Source organism: Lontra canadensis, unplaced genomic scaffold, assembly GCF_010015895.1.
Source record: "Lontra canadensis isolate GAN:19392208 unplaced genomic scaffold, GSC_riverotter_1.0 scaffold137, whole genome shotgun sequence".
In the NCBI taxonomy this organism is placed as follows: domain Eukaryota; kingdom Metazoa; phylum Chordata; class Mammalia; order Carnivora; family Mustelidae; genus Lontra; species Lontra canadensis.
In genome coordinates this window covers 1,127,561-1,151,021 of record NW_022631131.1, presented here as the reverse complement: position 1 = coordinate 1,151,021, position 23,461 = coordinate 1,127,561, and the positions used below count along the sequence as shown (strand labels likewise).

Here is a 23,461-nt window from a genome sequence, read left to right as displayed (position 1 = left end):
GCCATCCGCTGTGGGGAAACACGAGGGGGCTTCCTGCTGGTGGGACACCTGGAGGGCACGTTCTTGGAAGGCTGAGCCTTTGAAATAAATAGCTTATTGAAAACACAGATGCACAGACCTCAGCCCAGACCCACAGGATTCCCAGGTCCAAGGACAGAGCTGACTTGTTTCTGCCTCTTCACAAAGACCCACAAGTGATTCTGATAGCGAGCTTGGTTCAGGGACGCACTCAGTTGGCTCCTGAAATATGCATAGGATTTAATCCCTTCAAGATGAAGGCCACCAGGGCCTTCTTAATTGGCAGGTTGCTCAAAGTTGGCCAAGTCCCTTGATCTTTCTGAGCCTTAGTTCCCATACTTAGGCAATGAAGAGAGTAGCATTGGCCTCCTAGGGGAGGGCTTGCGATCGCTGTGGGTGCAGCAGACCGGGTAGGCAATCTTGAAGCTTGAAACAAAAGGGATACATTGGGCGTGAAGCCCAATGGAGGAACCTTCTTCTCCGCGCCACCCCCCACCCCCACCCCCCACCCCCCGTGACATGCGGTCCTGGAGCCTTTGCTTGAATGGCATTCCTCCTCTTTGAGCCCCAGTTTCTCATCTTCATAAAAGGGGATTACATCAGATGGTCTTCAGATGCCTTTCAGCCCTGATGTTACACGACTTTCATGCGGACAGCACTGCTCCATAAGAGAGGCTGTTAGGTAAGACCGCATGTCCTTCATGAGAGATCTGTGCCTTCTGTGGTGCCCTGTGTCCCAGAAAGAAAGCCCAGGCCCTTTCCACTGGGGCTGGGGTTCCTCTTGGATGCCAGCCCTGTCTTCTCCTCTGCCCGTCTTATTTCCTTTATATCTCAGTTCAAGTGAATGGATGAACGACCTTCTTCATCGTCCCCAGTGCCTTTCACGTCATCTCCCTCCAGTCATCATCTACCACCTGGAATTCTCATCATCCCTCCAGCCTTATTCCCCTCCACACCTGACACTGAGCCTCCGAAACCCTACAGGCCTTTGTTCAAATGCTGTTTCCCCTGGGAGCCGTTCCCCCATTCCTCCCAAATCAAATGACTTCTCTTTTCTGGGTCTCCGGTGCCAGACTTGACGTCATTGTCACAGTTCCCGCCATCAGCTAACATTTACAGAGAGCCCTGGCTATGGGTGCGTTTTATTTTATTGAGTTCTTTCACGAGACCATGATATTGACATCACTGCCATTTCCATTTTATAGGCAAAGAGAATGAGATCCGAGTTGGTTCAATACTTGCCCCCGGAGACTCTGCTCTATATTCCAGTAGTTTCTGTAGATGTCTCATCTCAGTGCTCAACTGAAGACTCCCCCCAGTAATCCTAAATGCCACCAGCTCCATCTCTCAGGCCCTATAAGGAGAACTTGAAAACTTGTATGAAAAATGCAGCATCCCTAGGAAAACAACATTGCTAAGAGTGGTGTGTTTAGAGTAAATGCTATGTCTTAGGACACCTGAAAATTGGAAAATTCACTAAGGAACCAAAAAAATCAGGGTCCACTGCACCCTACTCCAAGGCAGCGAACTCTGTGCCTAGCAGGACGGGAGGACCCCCATCAAAGGTTCTGGGTTCAGACCTTGCACAGCCTCCCAGGAAGAGTTTAGGTAATGCACTGCATTAAACTGACGACTCAAAAAAGGAAAAAGCTGAGAATAGAAAATACCAATCGCAGCACAAGTGAAATCCAATTTTTAATTTGGCTCTCGTACTTGGTGGGAAAGGTGGGCATGGTGTGGCGGAGTGGGGAATGGAGTAGACAAAACCTCCTTTACGAGGCTGTGATAGGACAGACACATACCCCTTCCCTTCCTGCACAGCTGTTTTGAATTCAAGAAGCTGCTCAGTTGCGAAAAACTGTCTGTCCGTAATTGTCCCAGTGGCAGCCAGACTTAATGGAGTGTGCAAAACTGGTCCTTTGGGACAAGGTATTTGAAAAACGACTGCCAAGGGTTAAGAACCAGGAGGTTTATTTTTCATTTGTGAGCAACAAGTTCCACATCCTTCTTTTCATTCTGGGAAATTCTTGTCTCGGCTTTTCAAACCTCCAAATGAATAGGGGAAGAAAAAGTGAAGTGCAGTGGCTCCAATTTGCAACAAGAGTGCAATTTCAATTGATTTAAAGTGGGAGCAACACGGGAATGATCACAGAAAGAGATTGGAATTAGTCAATAAATAAGGTTCAAGGTCCCAAGCCTGACTTCTCTTTCATTAGCTTTAAGGAATGAGGAGAGAGGGATAGAGTGTTGGTTCCATCTATCAGGCTCCTAATAAAAGCAAAACACGGGGCATCCCACAGCTCGGGACCCGGAGCAGGGAGGCACTAAGGTCTAATCTGGAGTTTCCTCCCCCCAGCAGCATGGTTGACTCACAGAGATATACTCATCAATGGTAAGCTTCCCAAGAGCTCTGACTGTGCCCAGCTACACGCTCTCACCGTCTGAGAAAGTGGGTGCTTGTGTTTCGGTGACCCAGGACCTTCCCACATGTTGCCCAAGTAGTCCATCAGAATGATCCCCCTCTCCATCCTTTGTCCTCAACTTTCCCATACTCCATCCCATTCTGGCTCTCCGCTGTAGGGAAATGCTTTCATTTCTTCCATGTCTAGTCTTGGACCACTTCCCCGCCAGTGGAACGTGGTCCTGAGGGGGTACAGAGTTAATGTGGATGAAGGCTGAGAACGGACCCTAGCACCCAGGACACACCCAATACGTGTTAGTCTTCGCTATCGCGGTTGTTACTTTTTGGATTTTACCCGCCAGGTGATAAATGTTACGTTCCGTGTGTGCGGGTCTATGTTTGGTGGGGAGGAGCGGTGAGTGCCACGTGCCAAGTTGAGATTGAGAAAGGAGGTCAAGGAAGGCTTAGGGTATGAGCTCACTTGGCATGCAACATGAAGTTTCCGAGTTTATATCATCAAGAGCTGGTATGTCCTTGGGGTAAGTGATGAAGGAGCTAGAGCTACGGACAAGAGACAAGCCACCCTTGCGGAATTTGGATTTTTGTCCCGTAGGTTCTTAAACCTTTCCATGTCTTAAAAGCAGACCTAAAGGAAAGAGGAACCTGAGGGATCTGGGGACAAAGCCCAAAGAAGCTTTTTCCAGGGCTGGCATTTTGAGGGGGTCTCATATGTTACGTGGAAAGGCTATTCTAGATGTGTGTTCTACTCTGAACTGTAATCCGATATAAATATAAAAGTGCTGGAACCCTAGAAAGATGCCCCATGTTTACCTGGGGGTCTTTCCTGCCATGCCCCCCAGGACCATGTCTACCCAGGAGGAGAAGCACCCCTGTAGGGGTGATGGATGGAAATGTGGGGGAGGTTTTAAGAGGGAGAGGGGCAGGCTCAGGTTCATGTTTCAGAAGGATGGATGGGTGGGTTAGAGGGACCAAGTCGGGTGTCTGGGACACCAGTCCACAAACAGCCCCAGGAATACGTTGCTTGGTCGAAGGAGCCGGCAGGCATGGGTTCAGAGTGGTCCTTCCTGCAGCAGGTGCCCATGTTCCAGGAGCCTCCTCAGCAGTGAGAAGAATGGTCATATTCTGTACTTGTTTGCAACTCTTACTTTTGCTTCTTTGATTCCTTAGTTGAAAGGTTCTTAGTCTTGGTTCACATTCACATGCAATATAACTAGTTCAGGCTTGAAAAGCATCTCTGTTAGACAGCCCTTAGCGTGGCTGGAGGGGCAGGCTCATTCAGTCGCCCTGGGACATCTCCCAGGCCTTGGTCTTCACTCCATACTGGTTATGGCTAATCCGTTCACGTCCTAAAGCTACCAATCTCTGCTTTGGTCAAATTTGGGCTCTGTGGCTGGGGCCAGGTTGAGTGTCCTTGTCCCCCATGTCCAGCCGTTCTTTGTACAATGCTCCTGGCATTGCATGGGTGTCTGGTTCTCATGGAATTTACTCCCCCTATCCCCTCTCTGTCACCGGGGGAAGGACCCTTCAGGGTAGCCCACCTCCACCTCTCCCTGCCCTCTGAGCCTCTCTCTTTCTCAGACCACCTCCTTCTTCTCTTAAGCTTCTCCCAGGTCAATATCTTTTAATTGCATAAGTGGCCATGTTACTTCATGTTACTCTCTGGACTGGGTACAGAGAGCTTAATAAAAGCCAATTAGTGGTGCAGCCAGAGAAACCTGGGTGATGCTTAGTGGGTTATAAAAGTGGTTGGGATGAATTATGATTATACTGAAGGTGGAGGAAGTGAGGAGGTCCCTTCCATGTCTGTCCGTCCGTCTGTCCATCTATCTGTCTGTCATCTATCTATCTCTCCATGTAAATGCGTGCACACACACACACACACACACACACACACACATTTAGTTCATATCCTGTGTATGCATGTGTGAGTATGTACTTTTGGGGTTCTCTGATTTCCCCTTTGTTTATGTGGAATGAGCACAAGTAGGTATCACTGTGGCCATATGTTACCCCTTTTATTTATCATCTTTGCATGTTGCAAGAGATGGTGATTTATTTCAGTTAAGTGATATGAGGCATCTGGGGAGATTTTTGGGGTGGCTGAAACTTTGAGCAGGCATCATTTTTTCCAAGCTCATGGGTGGGAACTTTGGTCACTTACCCAGGAATGACCATCTGGGAGACAGACTTCCACAACCAGATGCAAAAGAAACAGATCGAAAAACCCAGATCCTACCATTGCCATTTCTTCAGAGTAGTGGATGCTGGTTCCCATTGCCCAGGCTCCCTCCTTCTGGTGGTGTCTGTTCCAAGCACCAGATACGGTTCAGAAACCTGCCTGGTGAGCACAGATTTAGGGAAGAAAACTTCAGTGTGGCCAGGAAGCTGTCCTCTAGGCCATCAGGGTCTAAAGGGTGTGAGGAATTTACCTTTGTATCCATTTCTGTGCCAAGCACAGTCCTGGCTCAACCAAGCTGATCGTGATGGGCATTGCTGAATACCAGACTGTGTTCTGAATACGTCACATGTATGGGCTCATCTAACCCTCACAATTGCCCTAGGCAGTGGATTATTCGCATTGAATGCATAAGGAAACTGAGGCTGTGCTTGGCCTCCCAAAGATGTCCATGACGTAGCCCTTGAACCCTGTGAATGTGTTACCCTATATGGCAAAAGGGATTTTGCAGATGGGATTAAGGTCAAGGACTTTGAGGTGGGGAGAGGTTCCTGAATTATGCAGGTGGGTGTCATCTACTTATAGGAGTCCTTAACATTGGAGACGTGTGATTTCTAGCAACAGAGAAGCAGGCAGAAGGCAGCATGAGAAAGACTTTGCCCTTATTGCTGACTTTGAAGGTGGAGGGAGGGGTCATGATCCAAGGAATGTGGGCAGCCTGGAGAAGCCAGAGAAGGAAAGGGAATGGAGCCAGCTCTCCCAGAAGGAGTCCCGCTGGCATGTGGATTTCAGCCCAGGGAGACCATATCGGACTTCTAACCTACGGAACTGGGAGAGAATAAGTGTGTGTTGTGTTAAGCTATGGAATTCATGGAAATTTGTGACTGTCGTGAACAAGAACTACTACAGATTTTCAGAAAGGTTTAAGTAACACAGGTAATAAGTGACAGAGCCAGAGGTAAACCCCAAGCAGTCTGGTTTCAAAACGTATTCTCTTAACTACTCTGAACGTGGCCAATTCTACTGCCATTATCTACTGAATGCAAAATTGAATAAGAAAAAGAAGGAAGAAAGGAGAGACTATTAGGGAAAGAAAGGAAGAAAAGAAGGCAGAAAGAAAAAAAAAGATGCATGAGTTTGATACAGCCTGTGTTCTGTCCATTTCTGTTATGAGGGTATTTCTTCTTGCTTAATAGTAAGCAGAGGGCTGGCTCACTCTGCCTTCCACTGTCCCCTCCTATAGTGCTGGAAACACCAAACAGTGCACTTTCTAAAACTCATGCCAACAACGCCTTTGTCTGGACATCTCTCTGACCAGGGTTTGGTAGAATTTCCAAGATGCCAGGGGGCACACGAGCACATTGCTTTGCATTCGGATTGGTGGCTTTTGGTTGAGATTCAGGGAATATCCTTATCTCATTGTGTCTGTAGATATGCCATCCCACCCTGTTTATTTCACCTACTGTCTAGGTCCTCTAAATAACCTGTTTGGGCCACAGCTGGGGTTAACAGATTTAGCAAATAGAATCCAGGATATTCAGGTAAAACTGAAGCTCAGATAAACAGCAATTAATTCTTTAGTACACCTGTACCCCAAACATTGCATGGGATAGATTTATACTACAAATTATTATTTTGGGGGGCACCTGGGTGGTTCGGTCAATTAAGCATCTGAGTCTTGATTTCAGCTCAGGTCATGATCTCAAGGTCATGGGATCAAGCCCTGCATTGGGTCCAGAGCTTGGCATGGAGCCTACTTAAGATTCTCTCTCTCCCCCTTCTCTGCTCCTCCCTTTGTCACTCTCTTCTTCTCAAATTGATTAATTAAAGTTTAAAAATTATTTGTTTTTATGAAGTTCAAATTGAACTAGGTATCTTGTATTTTATCTGGTAACTCTACCCATAGTGCACAAGTTGGGAAGCTATTGTGGGGCAGGAGACCTTGAGTAGCCCTCTTCAACCACACTGGGGAGAGCAGTCCATTCAGGTCAGAATGGAGACAGGGCTTTTCTGCTCTGCATGGACCTTCTGAACAGGTGTTCCAGTCCCAGGCAGGGGGTGAGAGCAACTAAGGAAAGATGAGGTGGGCAGAGGAGATGGGCTGGGAAGGATAAGAGTCCTCTGGCCACCTTCCTGACCCAGAAGATGCTGTCCAGACACCTTTAGTCTTCCAGATGATTCCTCTAGTGGCTCTAGAAATGTGGTGGTCATGTTGGCCAGGGGACTGAGTCCCCTTTTGGGGCCTTTGGTTCTCTTGGCTCTCATAGTAGTTTGCCTATGGGGTAGATACCCAAGAAATCTGAGTTTTGGATGATGTCAGCTTTGCTATGACCCTTAACCCCATAATACCCTCTACCACCCACCCACTCAGAATCACCTCAACTACTCCAATTCTTAATCTTATCCTTCACTTTTCCTTTTCTGATAGCCATTGTATTGGTTTTCGGGAAACCAGTCCTCTATCAATCCTCTATCAATCCATCAATCGACCAACAAACAAGAAGTAGTTATTGAACGCCTCCTGTGTATAAAGCAATGTGTTAGCCCCAATAGTAAAGACATAAAGCTCCCTCCGGGACCTTATGGTTAAACTGAAAAAAAAAATACAGTTTGATTATATGAGGGGGAAAATGAGCAAACAACAAGGTGGTTCTGTCATTTAAGAAACAGCCATTAGACATCTATTGCCATGTTGGGTACTGGAGACATGGAAAACAAAGCTGAAGCTCAGCTGGGCCGAGGAGACCCCAGAAATAATGACTTTCTGGAATGAACAGGGAAGAAGCCCCTAACCCAGGCTGAAGACCGGGAGAAGATTTTGTTGAGGTGGTGAAGCCCGAACAGTCTCTAGATGGAGAAGTCAGTTAGGTGAATGAAAGTCATGGAGCTGGCCGAAGGTATGGCAGAAAGGTTGTTTCCGGCAGAAGGAGGCACAGGTTTTGTGAAAGCCACAGGTGTTTGAAGATGGCTAGAATGGAGATGGGGCCAGAGGTAGCTGGGGAGGACCTGACTGTGGGCATTGCTAAAGGGTGTAGGCAGAAAGGAGTATGACCTGAGCTGGAAGGCTTGTCATAATGGAATCTTGGTACCCCTTGAGCTGAGGGAGCTGTCAGACCCATTGGGCTGGGCACAGGTGGGTGGGGGGGCCTGTTGTGAATCATAGGAGGATCCAGTGACCAGGGATATGTGACTGGTTGACTTCAGGAATGTTCTGCAGGAGGTAGATATCTTCAGAGCTGGGTAGAGCATGGTGACAGGAATGGGACAGGGTGGGGATGGGGCCATTTGTCAAGCCGCTCACTATCTTGGGAATGCCATACAAGTTTTATCATTTGATTGTCATAATAACCCAGAAAGTTACACATCATCTCTATGGTCCATGTGGGAAATCTCAGCTTCAGAAATATTCAGTAACTTCCCCAGGGTCACTTGGGGAAAGCTGGATTTGTGCTGAGGTCTGTCTGAACTCAAAGCCACAGGGATGCCCCCCCCCGCCAATATCCCTTTGAGATCTTGAATATTGAATCCTGCCTCCTGCATTTCTTGTGTGATTAGATGGAGAAAAAATGATGCACCAGAATTCCTCCTGGCGAATGACCACTGAACCTGTCTGGAAAATACACTTGGATAAGGGTTTTGGCAGAGAGGGCAAAGAAGGATTTTGAGGGCATGCTCAAGCAACACTCGTGGTCTCTTGACTGCTGTGTCTGAGTCAAAAGGGATAGGGGCTTTGCATTTGAACTTTGGGTTTCCTTAAAGGACTGGAAGAACCTATATTCTGACCCTAAACACTTGGGCAATGACAACCTGTCCCTCATTCATTCAATATGGCCATGCCACCCATGCCCATTTCCTCTGTAGCCAAAGGATAAGAGTCATGGTCTTTGCTCTCCATGTCTTTACAGTGTAGTACCATTGCCTACAGAATTTGAATCTGATGCCCCTATACCACATAACTTTGAGCACCTCTCTCCCATATATGTAAAGGTATTTAAGATATAATATATTAAATAAATGCTAAGCATGGACCACTGCCATGGAATGAATGCTTGCGTGCTCCCAAAATTAATATATTGAAGTCCTAATCCTTACTGTGATGCTATTATAAGGTGGCACCTTTGAGAGATGATGAGGTCATGACGGTGGAGCCCCTCATGACGGGATTAATGCCCTTATAAATAGAGACGCAGGCAGACGGTCTCTGTCTTGGCTATAGGAAGGCATTGCATGAATGTGGCTGTTTGCCAGGCAGGAAGCATATCCCACCAGGCAAAAATCTGCCAGCACCTTGACCCTGGACTTCCCAGCCTCCAGGATGGTGAGAAGGACATGTTTGCTCTTTAAGGTGCCTAGTCTATGGTATTGTTCTAACAGCCCCAACTAAGACAACCCTTATTCCAATAGTTTGTGAAAATAATGAAACATGCCCAAAAATAGAAACTTTAAAACATTGAGAAGTACAGGGGCGCCTGGGTGGCTCAGTGGGTTAAAGCCTCTGTCTTCGGCTCAGGTCATAATCCCAGGGACCTGGGATCAAGCCCCACATTGCACTCTCTGCTCAGCAGGGGACCTGCTTCCTCCTCTCTCTCAGCCTGTCTCTCTGCCTACTTGTGATCTCTGTCTGTCAAATAAATAAAACCTTTAAAAAAATTGAGGAGTACAGAAAATAAACATTATCCGTTTAACATTTTAATTAACAAAGCATCCTGAATGATACTAGATGCACCCACATATTCTCAGATAGTCATTTGGCCGTGACAACATTTTTGGTTGACTTTTTTTTTTCAGTCCCAACTAGATCAAAGTTGTTTTTATGTCTAGAAATCAGACTGATGGGAAGCTGGCCCCAAGAGGACCATAGCAACCTCCACTGTTTGTTAGCATCATTTCAGCCCATGGTTTCTTCAGAGGAACCTTCTGAAGCCACTTGTCTGCTTTGTAAGGGTTGGTTTAGTTAAAACAGGATAATATATGGTAAAAGTTCTCTTAGCCGAGCACACACATGACCCATCACAGTATGTCTTCAGGTGAAAGAAGTGGGGCTCAGCACGGCCAACTCCGCTGCTTGGATCCTCTCCATCCCCCCACCCTTCCCGGGGGGCCTCGTGGACCACAGGTGCAGGGGACCACCTGACCCTGGGCTGACTTAGGGCACCAGTGTCAATGTGTATAGAAAATATGAGTAAAGCTCAGTTCACATTTTTATCATCTCAACACTCACTAGATCGCCTTATATGTTCTACTTTGGAAACTACCCATCTGCAAGGTGGAGCATAGCCACGCAAGCCAAAGAATCACGCAGATGAATGTTTACGTATCGACCATGATACGTGCAATGAAGAAAATTCCAGGCAGCTGAGACAGGGACCTTGACTTTGTCTAGGTGACCAGGTACCTCTCCCTGCAGAATACCAATTGAGCTGAGCTCCAGAGACAAAACATAGTTTCCCAGATGAAGAAGTGGAGAAGAGATGTCCAGATAGAAGAAACGACATTTGCAAAGGCCCTGAGGTGAGAGGAAGCGGAATCCATCAGGGGAACTGCACAGAGGTTGGTGTGGTGGTACACAGAAATCAAGGGGGCAGTTGTACAAGAGAAAACCCTGACATATCTTCGACTCTTAGGATGCCTTTCAGATGAGGTGTTGGAAAGATACCCGGGGATGAGAAGAGTCTGAGAGGTCGGGAACAGTGATGGTTAGAATGGATTGCTCACTGGGTCCCTGGGTGAGGAGAGTTTTGGGGTGGTTGGTGGTAAGGGCTCTAGGGACTCTGTGTGTGTTGGGTGGGGGGAGGGTCTGTCCTGAGCCCATTGCTATTCAGCTGAGGACATCTCAGAGACCAAGAGAGAGTCATAATGACAGAGAGTAGTGAGGTGTGCAGGGAAAGGCTAGGGATCCATTGACAACAATCAGAGCTGCCTATAAAAACTCAAACACACTGTCTACTGGCAGGTCTTTCCCTCATTTTAAAATGACAGTCTGTATCCCCGTGCCCCCAATGCAGTGTTAAATTATACATTAGTTCCTCTGCCACGTGGTACAGCTCAACTCAGCTCTGTCCAGAACCTCCGGGCGCAGAGAAGACTTTCAAGTGAAATATAAATTGTCTTATAACCTGTACTTAATTAATGCCACCTTACACTTAAGATCTAAAAAGAAGACCCTACAAACACACTTCTCCGTGCGAGCACATCCTGCGAAGCCTGGAGGAAGGGATAAGGAACAAAACTACGGCATCAATCTCAGTTACGTTTGTTCAACCAGCAAAAGAGGCTGCTTTCCTCTGGGTACCCATCTCAGGATCCACCAGAAGCCATTCACAAAACTCATCTTAGAGAAATGAATATTTACCCTGGGACGGTTGTGTTTGGGGGAGGTGGCATTGTAGAGGCCAAAGAACAAGGGTTTGGGGAGCAGACGGACCCGGGTTTGAACTTGGGATCCCTCAGTGACCTGTCATGTGAGCCTGGAAATTTTGGTTAACCTCTCAAAGCCTCGATGTGGTCATTTGCCAAATGCAGACAATACATTCACCTTGCAGGGCTGTTACAGAGGTTAAATGAGATAGTGAATAGGAATGACCGATGTTTCTGATGCACACCAGGTTCCCCAGCAGTGTGTGTGTGTGTGCGTGCACACGCACCTGTGTGTGCACTCACCCACCTGTGTAGACCTGTTGCATGACATCATCTAGGGAGTGTTAGCAAAGACACTACAGTCGGCATGTCTTCATCCATTTACATTTCACTGTTCACCCAGCGTAAATATAAACCCTTTAAAAATCTTTGAGCTTTTGGAACGTCCTACTCTTGTATTTTTGTAACCCACTTGCTGGTAATGACCTTGGTCAAATCATTTAAATGCTTCTTGGAAGGATCCTTAAGATCCAGGTAGAAAAGAGAAAGGAAGGTAGGAAGGAAAGGGGAAGAGAGTATGAGAAGGAGGGAGGGAAGGAGGGATGGAAGGATGGAAAAACCGATAGTAGTAAAGTCAGAGACATTTGAATAGAGCTTCCTCTTCACCAGGCCCTGCTGTGAATTCTGAATACATCTGTTCTTTCAACCATCCCAGCAATGCTCTGGGACAGGAACCACAGTCATCTCCATCTCACAGGGGAGGAAACTGAGGCTCTGCTGTCTCCTTCCGTGTGGTTCCAGACAAGTTGCTTAGCCTCTCTGACCCTCTGTTTCTTTATCTTTAAGGTAGGAAGAGTGATAGCATCTACCTTGCTAAGTCCTAGCTAAGTGTTCTGGTGAGGATTGAGTGATATACCACATACAAAAGCTCCTTGGCTCTGTAGGGATATCATGCATATTAGGGAGTGTTCTTACCCAGAGAATTGAGCAAGGATGGCTTCATTCCCCAGAGAAGAACTGAGTAAGGATGACCTCTCTTCCAATAACCTTGCAGGGAAAAGAAATGTGGGGCTGAGTAGAGGGGAGGACTTCCAAGATGGGAAGAGTGAGCTGAAAGTCCTGAGATGTTTGGGAGGAGAGGGGACAGTGAAGTCTTATCTTTGTAGGGTCCTGTGGGTCCCAGGACAGGAAGGGGTGCCAAGCTAAGTCCTGCACTGGATTTATTTCTGCCCAGCACTTGACTTTCCACCAGAGTTCCCACCAGTGTAATGGGACAGAAAAGAGAGACCGTGACTTCCAACTCAGAACAATTCCAGGACCCGTCTCTGTAGTAAAACTGAATGAAATAGCATGACTGGCCTTCAAACAAGTTTTGACCTCCCAGTCCTCAAAAATATTTCCCCAAATAATTGTCTGCTTCTCCATGGTTGGCAGCATAAAGCAAAGCTCAGATAACATTTCTCAATGTTCTCTGAAGAGCCCCTCATCTAAGCTTGAGGTCCCAGAGGAGGGACACTAAGCTCTAAAGCAGATACGGAAAGTGAGGCCCAGAGTTATTCATTATCTTCCCTGAGGCCATGCCGTTCGACTTACAGGGGAAGATGGATGCATTTGGCTACACAGCTTCAGGGTGTTCTGTTCAAATTTATTCTACAAAAGTGGCAGCCCTGGGAGCTGGGCCATCAGGCAGGTCTGAGCGAGGCCATCAAGCTTGGATCCAGGTCCCTAACTTCTCGTCCCCTGCTCCTTGCACCTGCCATGCTACAGGAACATCTCACAGAGAATCTGTTTTTTGAAAAAGTTAATGCTCTGAAGTGTAGGAACAATTTCCTGAGGTTCAGGTTCCTACAATCAGGGCAGTAGCTTGCTAGACATGAACTCAAGTGTTTGCTCTTGGAAGCTGGTGCTAAATGAGGATTAGCACCAGCTGAGTGAGAGGGTAAAGGAAAGGAAGGTGTGGTTTCATCAGAGAACAACATGGGCCAAGGAACGGATGGCAGTTTAGCTTGGATCCATGTGTGGAGTTAAGTCAGACGGGGTCACCGTGTAACTTGCAGAGGGTCCAGCTGGAAAACCTCAAGGAGGCCAGGTAGTAAAGGGCAGCCTGGTGACGTGTTCAGTCAGAGGCTGAGATCTGTTTTGTTTCTTGAATTCCACATATGACACAGAACAGATGAACATAAGGGAAGGGAAGGAAAAATAAAATAAGATAAAAACAGAGAGGGAGGCAAACCGTAAGAGATTCTAAACTCTAGGAAACAAATAGGGTTGCTGGAGAGGAGGAGGGTGGGAAATATGGGGTCACTGGGTGATGGGCTTTAAGGAAAGCATGTGATGGGATGAGCACTGGGTGTTCTATGCTACTGATGCATCACTAAATTCTACCCCTGAAACTAATAATACACTATGTGTTTATTTAAATGGAATTTAAATAAAATTAAAAAAAAAAAAAGAACAGAGGCTGAGATCAAAGTTAAGAAGCCAGAGGTGCAGTTTAAGGTGGAGCAGGCTTTGTGCCTCACGGGTAGGCTTGTGGGCTTGAGAGAGTCCTGCAGCTCTCAGCCTGTGGTACAGCGAGAGGCTGACACTCAAGGATACTAAGAAGGACTTGGAGAAGAGGGGCTTGGTGGTGGGAGGTCTCAAGAGTCTGGTAGAGCAACCTTATTGCAATGAAATGCCCTGAGGAACCGTAGAACATTAAGATAGGATACAGCCACACCAGCAAATGGCCAGTCACACTCTCTCTGGTGTCCACACTAGGTCCCTCCACCATTGTGCCTGGTCTCCCATTCCAGAGCACAACTGCCTTAAGGCAATGAGTATCTGACAGGCTCCTTTAAGCCACACCCCATACCTCATGAAGGAGGACTGCAGGAACTTGCCCCATTGGCTGAAGGGAATTTAGGTTCCTGTCCTTTGCTTTGCTTGTCTGGACTTTTGGCAAGTGTGGGCCTCTCTGTCTCTCTTTGTTTTAAAAACAGACCCTGTTGTCTTGCCTCCTGCTATGTGTGAAGCTCACACCACTTCCAAAGAACAGCCAATTGGACAGAGCCCAGATGGAAGCCCGGGCTTTGAGCAGTGTTTCTGCATGGGACTAGTGGGGTTAGGTGAGGGCTGTGCAGGCTTCAGCTCCGGGCCTCCTGACACACTAGTTTTCAGGCTCTTACTTCTCCGGACTGGTTTAATGTAGTAGGCATGGGGGTAAGTCTCCCCAGAGGCATGAGCTAATTATATCCCCAAGGAGTTGTTAGAAGAAGACAGCCACGCACCATGCTTCCCGAGGGTTCTGATTAGCTGGGGTGCGCCTCCCCACACGCTCATCGTGCCCTTTATTAGTTTCGCTGTTGGATTCCAGCTAAGTTTAATGCAGCACTGGCTTCTCTAAACATCCCAGAGATGACGATTATGCTGCAGACGTTTTCTAGAAACTGCCGAAGGTATCTGAGGCCACCAACTTAAGAGCTCTTGAAAGCCATGTTGCTTGTTTAATATGAGCTTTCCGAGGAGCTGGCCCAGAACCTTCTGCCAAAATCTTTGCAGACTGCTCCCTTCTTCCACTCCCCAAGCACCTCATTTAGTTAAGTGGTTTTGCCTTCTTTAGGTTGCTTTGTAATTGGGGTGATTATTCATTCCCATCACAAGACAGAAGTGGGAGGAAGAGGCTGGCTCGGGACCCTGAATGCTCTGCCCTGTATCCTGCTGAATTCTTTCTCTTCTCTTGTTCTGAGCACTTGGCTTCTCCTCAGCTTGGAGGAGCGGGCACATGGGTTGCCTGTCCCAGCTACCTCATGGCCACCGTTCCGAAGTAATGGCTCCATTGCCTTGGTGGGGTCAGGCCAGGGGAGAAACACAGTGGGGATTTTGTTTGCCATCCAGCCAGGAAGACATAGTGACCCACAGCCTGGCAAGTCTATGCACTGCACTTCCCAGCACAGAATCCCTGGATAGGTGGGGGTCCTGGATGGGGTGTTCTGTCCGTCTCCTTTATGGAGCAGCAGCGCTTACCTATAAGTGTGGTTAAGGAGATGGTCAAGGACCTGCCATATCAGGGTGTCATCAGTAGTGCTAGAGAAGCACATGCCTATGTTGGGGGGCCCATTTGGGTTCTCAGCATGCTGGAGATCACACACGTCCCCAGAGGAAACACCCGTAAAAAGAAACCACGCTCTCCTCTCTATGAACATCTACTCTCTGACACTGACCTTGTGGGGGTTTTTCTCCCATACCAACCAATTCTCTGACACAACTGGGTATCCTACCTGGAGTTGGTATCAGGTTCCACACGTTAAAGGCTCGGTGCCATAGGACTGCTCCTACTCCAGGTGGCGATCATAGGTCATAATTCGGACCTACCAACTCTTAATGGGGGGTTCCCTCAACCCCATTCCTATGTTTAATGATTTGCTAGAATGGCTCACAGGACTCAAGAGAGCCCTTTACTCACTATTACCCATTTACTGTAAAAAAGGGTACAGTTCTAGAATAGCCAAATGAAAGAGATGAGGAAAGGATGTGGTGTTTCTATTCCCTCTCCAAGAGCACTACTCTCCCAGCTCTCCAACATGTTCACCAACCTGGGAAATCTCCAAATGCTGCACGGTAGGGTTTTTTATGGAGGCATCATCATGTAGGTGTGATTGATCATGAACGGAGTCTCTAGTCTCTCTCCCCTGCCTGGAGGATGGGGGCTGAAAGTTCCAAGCTTCTAATTATGGTGCCATCCTTCTGGCAACCTCTCCCCATTCTGAAACCATCCAAGAGGTCACCTAGAATCCCCTCATTAGAATAAAAGACACACATCCCAGGAAACTCCAAGGAATTTAGGAGATTTGTGTCAGGAATTAGGATCAGAGACCAAACATGAGAACGAAAGATGCTCCCGGCACCTTTATAAGACTAAGAAATTACAAAGGTTTTGGAGCTCTGGCCAGAATCTGAGAATGAAGACCAAACAATATATTTCTTATTACATCCAATATCATGTCCCTTGTCTCCAATGTTCATCCCAAACTCCTCCTTCTTAGCTACTCTGCCCATCCTCACTGTTCTCATTGTTCTGACTCAGTCATCTTGCTCCCAATGTCTGCTTCAGGTTCCCAACCCCTGTTTGGGTGAACTATCATGACACTCCCTTCTCTGGTTTTCCCATCCCTGCACAACCCTGTCTTCCAACAACACCCTCAGGTGACTCCTGACTCTGCACACACTCTTGATTTTAGCCACATTCAGAGTTTCTGGTAAGAGAACCCATCCGTGGGCTTTCGCCCTGTGGAAAACAGGTTTGTTAGGGAGACAAGTCAGTAAATGGTTAAAACTCGGTGTGATAAGATCCTTAATAAGGGAGCATGAGTGATATGGAAGCACAGAGGGGGAACACGAAACCCAGAGTTGGAGTTCAAGAAGGCTTCCTGGAGGAGGTGACTTCTCAAGTAAGACCTGAAAGAGGAACAGAGAGAATCTTGCAGGTGGCCAGAGCAACATATGGAAAGATTCAGACCAGAGAAAACCGCACAGGTCTGGAGACAGACAAGAAGTATAGGAGCACAGACCAGCCTTGCCCAGGAGGCTCTGTGGGTACAGGACTTGAATTCTTCTGTTCCAGAAACTGGTATGGATTGGTCCAAAGTCACTCTCAGTCTTGGCAGCAAGGACATACCTAGACATAGTGGAACACCAAGAAGCTAATGATTTACTGTGAAAATTGAACCTGTGGTCTTATGTATATTAACACAACATTCATATCACTAACAAGAAATCTGATGTCAATCTGATTATTTTTTTAAGAGATCATATATTCTTTACTTAACTATTATTTCATTGTTGAACATTTAATCACTTTTTTGGGCTATAATTTGATATTATGATGAGCATCTCTGAATGTAGAGTCTTTCTTCTCCTGACCCCTTCCCTTTGATTTTCAGTTCCCAGGAAAGAATCCAGTGACAGGAATTGCTAGGGCAAATGTTACAAACTTCCCGAGGGCCCTTTCTATTTCCACCACGCCATGCTGTTTCTAAAAACAAACAACAAAAGGTAGAAATTATAGCACTCTCTCCCTCCACAAAGAAAACAACAACAACAAAGGTACTAACTCAGTTTGAACCAGGAATCAGAACCACTGAATTTAATTTCCACTCCAATGTGGGAAATTTAAAACAAAAAAGAAAAATTATCTCTCTTCATTATAGACAACATGCAGAACACACCGAGATTTTTTTTCTATACGAGGATTGAATAGACCATTCAACACCAAATTCATACGCATGATGATTAATTATTGACCTATTTTATTGGACAGGGGAGATAGAATCAATCCTCATAGCAATAATCATACCTGAAATTGAGGTATAATCTTGCAGAGTCACACCTAGATTTGGGTGGGATGGACCAAATAAGAGAAGTCTTGGGCAGGTCTTCCTGGAAAAGTCATGCCATTGAACAAACCTGGATACTGATTCCGGAGTGCTCACATAGACTCATTAACTCAAGGTAGACAAGAAGGAATGGGAAAGCACAAGAGCAAATTAGAAATTGAGGTGTCAGTTCATGCAGCTGCGGTGGGTAGAAGAGCCGCGTGGGTTATTTGCATGGAAGCTAGAAGGAATCCAGGGGGCAGACCCACTCTCCAGCATTTAGGAAGGCAGATGCATCAGAACCAGAGCAGATTTCTGGGATTGCTGGCACAGGATTGGGAAACTGGAGGAAAAATTAGAGGGGGAATAGGAAGCGAGGACCACATGCCGAATATCGTGCCAAATGTTTTGCCTATACCTACCTAGCTCTCATGGTAATGGTCTGAGACAAAGTTATTCCAACTTTACAAGTGGGGCCAAATTTGGTTTGTAGAGCAGAATGGCTTTTTCCTTCGGTGCCAGGTCTATCTGGTGTTTTGCTCAATACTGTGCTAGGAATGGAATCATTATGGAGCTAGAAAACTATTCGAAAGGGCTAGAAACTGCCCCAAGGTATGGGATGCAGTGGAGAATTGATAGAGAGGGGAGGATCCAGGCAAGACACTGCCCAGGGGACTTAGGTTAAGCAGTCTTCTTTTTGACCGAGAAAAACTCATCCTATGGATGGCGGAGCATCCTGAAGACTTTTCAGTCGCCTGTTTTACCACTTTCCCTAATTTTTCTAAAGGCTGCTTCATTTGGTGTAAACTTATCTTCCGTGAACTTGGGAGCAATTCTAACTTGAGAGCTCTGGGCCTCAAACCAAAGCCAGGTGATTATACCAAGCATCTTGGCTTTAGAATTCCAAAAGATACAAAGACATTATAAACCATGGCTTCGATAAATAATTTCTTCCCCTACCTGCCAGTTCTGATATCCCATTGCTGGACTACGGTGACTACTGCAGAGAGGGAGAGGGTGTCATTCATCACAATTTTATTTCTTCCAGGTCAGGAGCAGGTTATTGATTGAGGCTCAGGGCCAGGAACCCCACGACAGAGCTACAAAGGCTTCCTGGCCATTCCTTTTATCAGATCAAGCATGCTTTGGGGAGAAACAGTGGCTCAATTTTTAGGAAATAAAGCTGGCTTCCTATCTGTTTATGCAAATGCGTAGTCTCCTCTTGACCTCTGTACCCTCCACCAGAAGCCATAACAAGCTCTCCCCCTGCTCCTGTTGTTATTTTGGGGCATGTGGGGAAGGGAAAGAGATGGCAGGAATGAAACCCATATTAAGTCCCCCATCCTTCCCAGACAATATTTTATCCCAACCCAATGATAACTCTGTAAGACAGACATGAGCAGGTCCATTTTCTATGTGAAAAATGAGGCTCCAAAAGTCTTAAGTAGAGTAGAAAGAACGAGTGTATGGATTCGGGTAGACCAGAAATCCATTTCCAGCTCTTTCCATCTCTAAGCTTCAACATCTTCATCTACTACAAGAAGCTTAATGCTTTGTTCTTCTGGGCTGTTTCAAGGAACAAATAAAATGATGCTCAAAGATTGTCCTGTACCATGCCTGCATGCATCAAGAACTCCACAGTCCACTATTGGTACTCTTGTTAATAATAGTAATGTTTATAGGTAGTGAGAGTTAGAGGTGGGTCCTGACCTTAGCTCTGGACAGTTCGAGAGCCCATGTTTTTTTCCTTCTGTACCACATGTTCTGAAGTTAAACATATTGCTTCTATTTAGAAGACTGGGAAAGTGGCCAAAGCAATCCATGGTCTCCTTAAACTTCTGGGAAGCTTGAATTCTAGAAACTAATAAAAGAGTATTACCAAATACCTGAAACAGAGAGATTATTGCCGGCCTGGAGCCAAGCATGCAAGCTGTAATTGACCTAGCTTCTGTTTGGTAAAGCTGGGATCAAAATACTCATTCCAGAAGACTGTACCAGCTGAACATCTCTATAATTACACGCAGACAGGGTTCCCTCTACCCCAGGAAACAACGTGTGCCAAACTTCTAATATTTTAGGTGTATGACCGATTATTTTATGTAACCATCTCCAAGAACCTGTAAGTCAAATGGTAGTCAGTGCTGTGAAGGGAAGAAGGGAGATGGGGACAGGTGCTAGGGTGGGTCATACTATTCTAAATGCCACGGTTGGGGGGCGCGTGAGTGGCTCAGTGGGTTAAAGCCTCTGCCTTTGGCTCAGGTCATGATCCCGGGGTCCTGGGATTGAGCCCTGCATCAGGCTCAACAGGGAGCCTGCTTCTTCCTCTCTCTCTCTCTGCCTGCCTCTCTGCCTACTTGTGATCTCTGTCTGTCAAATAAATAAATAAATCTTTAAGAAGTAAATTAAATAAATAAATAAATAAATAAATAAATAAATACCACAGTTGGGGAAGCCTCACTGATTGGAAGAGAGCTCTCCAGGCAGCCCCACTGCTAATGAAGACTGAGCAGAGAAGAAGGCCAGCTAGCTCTCCTGTGCTACCTAACCTTCTGGCTTCCTCTACCCTGGGAATAATAGTAGTGGTTCCATCCACTGGAATAAGGCATGAGGTCTGAGTGTCATGGCTTTACCCTCACAACACCCTTGATGATGAGAGAGAGAGAGATCATTCCCTTTGCAAGAGATGCTGTCAAAGCACAAAGAGGCAAAAGCCTGCCAAGCTCATAGGGCCAGGAAATGGAAGAATTGGAACTGGACTCCTAGTCAATTGATACCAACTTCTGTCTTCTTTCAGCTTTATCAGGCTGGGCCTGCCAGATGTGTCCCAACCCCTGGCTTTTGGTCCTTCCGGTCTCTGATGGTTTAGATTAGTCCCTGGCATTGCTGTTGATGAGTGTTGGGGAACTTGGGGAACAGATCTGCACAGGCTTACTTCCTGAATGTGTACTCCTCTCACTGTCAGTGTGGCTGCTTCCCTGAGATGGGAGAAGTTTCCCCCACATGTATGACAAACAGGTCAGCAATAAACTTGAGGGGTGACTGGCCATGGCTTTCTCAGGATGTGTCAGCAGGAAGGCCAATAGTGGAAGGAGGGGACCTAAAATTGTGGTTAAAACTTGAGCTCTGGAGCTGGGAAGATTCCAAGCCCATCTCCTTCCCTACTGTGTGGCTTGACACCAGATGCCTGGCCTCCCCACTCCTCAGTCTCCTCATCTGTAAACTGGAGGTCATGATAGGATCTACCACATAGGGTTGTTATGAGTGATGCACCTGAGACCATGTCCATGAAGGGCTTGGAAATGTCTGGCCCATCACTGCTGCTCCACGTACAGGGGCTACAGCTAATGTCCCCTGCATTAGAGTTTGAGGAAGCTCAGAGGACATTCAAGTGTCCTGCTGTCATTCCACCAGAATCCCAGACAGAGTCTAGTGTCCAAGTCTCCTGTTATAGATTAAGCTCCTGCGCACCCGGGGCATTTTCAGAAAGGCTGGGAGCCATTTCCGCTCCATGCACATCCCTGAGTCCTGACCCTTTTGTCCCAGTGCTGAAATATCAGCTCCAATACCCTATTTTCTGGTTCTTTCTGGGATGCTATTTAGATGTAAGGAAACAGTAATGCTGGCAGCCTCCCCATTTCACAGATGGGCAAGCAGATGAGACCCTCTGTTACAGCAACACTCCCCTAAGACAGGCATGCGCACGCATGCACACACACACACACACACACACACACACACACCCATTCTGGGATGCTGGCCACACCACACCCAGAAGATGTGTCAGCCTCAGAGAGCAAAACTTTCCAGAGCAGTTTGTCTAAGAGGAGGGGACTATATCCTCCATTTTGAGCCCCGTTGTCACATCCTTTTCATTTCTCTGATGTCTGACTGGTATGAAAAAGCTATCTGAAACTAGGAACTGGGTCAGGTTGGCTGGTCCACACAGGGACATGGCCACAGTGAGAGCATGTGTCTTATTTCCCCCTCCCACCCTCAGCAGAGGACCAAAGGTTCCTTGAAGACAGGTCTCTGCCTTCCTCAGTTTTGCCGTACGGTCTAGAAGAGTGAGCATGGATCCAGAGGAGGCATAGCCAAACCCTACCTCTCCCGGCACCCACACCTCCAAGAACTTACCTCACTCCTGGTATGGGATCCGAGATGAGTGATGTAAGCTCTCTGCGGTGGCAGAGAGGAAGCCTCATACCAGCACAGCCCTGGTGAGTCCTGGTTGGTTGAACTTGAAGTTGCTAGCCCCAGCAGGACCGCTCATGGATGCCCATCCAAAAGAGTTGTAACTTTTCTAACAAAACTGTTAAGTGTTTGAATTTTATTTTGTTCCCCATACTTATTTAAAAAAAAAAAAGGTTTCCTTTTTTGTGCTAAGTGCTTTTTAAAAAAACTTTTTTTTATTTCAAAATAATTATAGCCTCACAAGAAGTTGCAAAATTAATACAGAGAGGAACCATATACCTATCACTCACCCAGCTTCCCCCAGCATTTTATATAACACACGGTATTATCCAAACCAGGAAACTGACATTGGCACAGTATATTTAACCAGACAGATACATTTACTAAGATAATAGGCTTTATTGAGACTTCGCTAATTTTGCACGCAGTGGGGTGTGTGTGTGTGTGTGTGTGTGTGTGTGTTTTCTATGAAACTATCACATCTATGGTTTTGACTTTTTAAATTAAACTTTTAATTTCAAGATACTTTTAGATATAAATGCGTTCATAAGAAATAATACAGAAAGATCCTACGTACCCTTACCCAATTTCACTCAATGGAAACATCTTGCAGAACCATAATACTATATCACAACCAAGATATTGATATTCATACAGCCAAGATACAGAACATTTCCGTCCCCACAAAAATACTTGGGTTGCCCAGTTCTCTTCAGTCCTCAACCCCTCCTTAACACTCAGGAACAACAACCTGTTCTCCATTTCTGTAACTTCGTCATTTCAAGAATGTTGTATAAATGGAATCATACAGCAGAGTCTTTTGTGACTGCTTTTTCCACGCAGCGTAATTCCCTGACAATTCATCAAGGTTGTCTGTATACCAATAGTTTGTTCCTTTATTATTGCCAAGTAGTATTCCATGATAGGTACGGACCATGCTCTGTTTTGACATTTGCCAATTCAAAGACATATCCAAAGACTTTTGTAGCAACCAAAAAATAGTTATTGCTATGACAAGTAAAGCTTCTATAAACATTTGTGTGCAGGCTTTGATGTCAACATAAATCTTTATGTCTCTGGGATAAATGCCCAGAAGTACAATTGCTGGGTCGTATGGTAATTGAATGTTTAGTTTTTTAAAGAAACTGCCCATTTTTCAGCGTGTCTGTGGCATTTTACATTCCCACCAGCAATGTGTGAACAATTCAATTTTCCTCTTCCTCACCAGCATTTCGTGTTCTCACTCTCATTTATTTTATTCTTTCTAATGGGATATAGTGATATCTTAATTAATTTGTATTTTTTTAATGGGTAATGATGTTAGACATCTTTTCATGTGTGTATTTACAATTTTTTGTATATTTTCTTCAGTGATGTCTCTTTATGTCTTTTGTCCATTTTCTAACTGGATTTTTTTTTACTATTGAGTTTTTTTTTATTTAAATTCCATTAGTCAACATAGAGTACATCATTAGTTTTTGATGTAGTGTTCATCGACTCATTAGTTGCATATAATACCCAGTGCTCATCCAATCATGTGCCCTCCTTAGTGCCCATCACACTATTGAGTCTTGGGTGTTTTTTACATAATCCAAAAACTACTCCTTTGTCCTCTTTGTAATTTGAAAATATTTTTCCCACTCAGTAGCTTATATTTTCACTCTTTTTTTTTAAAGAATTTATTTATTTGACAGAGAGAGATCATAAGTAGGCAGAGAGGCAGGCAGAGAGAGAGAAGGAAGCAGGCTCCCCACCGAGCAGAGAGCCTGATGCGGGGCTCGATCCCAGAACCCTGAGATCATGACCTGAGGCGAAGGCAGAGGTTTAAACCACTGAGCCACCCAGGTGCCCCTGTATTTTCACTCTTAACACAGGCTTTCAAAGAGCCAAAGTCATCCACATTGATAAAGTCTAATTTATGAACTTTCCTTCCATGGGTCATAG

At 46.0% G+C, this 23,461-nt stretch overlaps 1 protein-coding gene across 1 annotated transcript in view; it reads left to right on the top strand.

Moving 5' to 3' along the window:
- ASIC2 (acid sensing ion channel subunit 2) overlaps positions 1 to 23,461 on the top strand; it is a 965,442-nt gene that overhangs the window by 375,484 nt on the left and 566,497 nt on the right. The window lies entirely within an intron of this gene.